Source organism: Agrilus planipennis, unplaced genomic scaffold, assembly GCF_000699045.2.
Source record: "Agrilus planipennis isolate EAB-ADULT unplaced genomic scaffold, Apla_2.0 scaffold308, whole genome shotgun sequence".
In the NCBI taxonomy this organism is placed as follows: Eukaryota; Metazoa; Arthropoda; class Insecta; order Coleoptera; family Buprestidae; genus Agrilus; species Agrilus planipennis.
In genome coordinates, this window is record NW_020439143.1 from 270,437 (window position 1) to 271,896 (window position 1,460).

Here is a 1,460-nt window from a genome sequence, read left to right on the forward strand (position 1 = left end):
CTAGACCTTCATGCCTGAGAAGGTGTCCTACCAACCTATCTCGCCTATTTTTTATTGACTTCCATAGAGTCCTCTGTTCTCCTATTCTTTCTAATACCTCTTCATTTCTAACCTTTTCTACCCACGTTATCCTCATCATTCGTCTATAACACCACATTTCGAAGGCTTCTAACCTTTTCTTTTCCGCCGCACCCACTGTTCATGTATCGCACCCGTACAACGCCGCGCTCCAAACATACACCTTTAACAATCTTTTCCGAATTTCTAAATTAACCGTTCGCGAACATAGAAGTGACTTATTTTTATTAAAGGTGACACGACCCTGCGCTATCCTCTGCTTTATATGCTTACTAGTTCTTCCGTCCTGACTTATGTGACTTCCTAGATATCTAAAATCAGCCACTTCTAATTTATCGTCTCCTATCTTTATATTCGCTCTTTCCCTACTTTTTCTTTTCTTGCACACCAGTATTTTACTTTTACGCTACTAATCAATATAAATAAATACAATCAAACTAAAGCCTATACTTAAGTTCATCATTCAAACCAACCGCACGTAACATACCTTGCTTCATTACTTTAAAACATATTGCCTGAGGAAAATCAAATTAGTAAATCTCAATACAAGAAACAGACATAACAGTAGAAGGATGACTTTCTACATTTTCAACGAGAAAATAAAGCCATGCAAAATTATCACACGTTTCAAATTTAAGCTTTTGAAAAAAAGCAAGAATTTTGAAAAACGCGGGGTGTTTGGTTTTTCAAATAGTAAGTTATTTTAATATTTCAAGTCTACAATTACTTGTACAACTTTTATTAGTCAAAGTCATATTGAACGTTTGCATGGTATTTTTGTCGTCGGTATCATCACTACAAGGACCGGCAAATTTCTGTTATTTTGATATGGTAAACTTAAATTGAACTACTTAAGATATATCTATCTGTGATTTAGTTTTGTTTGTGAGCGCTCATTTTATCATTTTAAAGGGAGCACCGCATCCTGTTCCAAATAAAAATTCTCTAAATTTTAGGAGAAAGAGAATTACTTTCCTCAATATATTTTAAGTAGTTCAATTTAAATTTGTCATACCAGAAAAATACCGTTCATTGTAATAGAACGATGCCGATGACAAAATTACGAGGCAAATGTTCCGCGTTGACAGGGCAGCCCAAGGGGCCAAACATGTCTTTCATTAATAAAAGTTTGTGTAAGTAATAGTAGTCTTTAACTGTTAAAATAACTTTTAGTTTAGTCACGATATAATAAATTATTAAATGCGTGTAATGTACAATCTTTATTCACTATGTATAATAATATGGAAAGATTTACATACAAAAGGATGTAGCGAAATAAAGAAGAAAATAAGGAGAGAGTTGAGAGTTACAGGTGAAGAATGCCTGTGGGATATAACCGATAGCGCATTCTGGTATTTAATTTTAGTTTGAACTACTTAAAA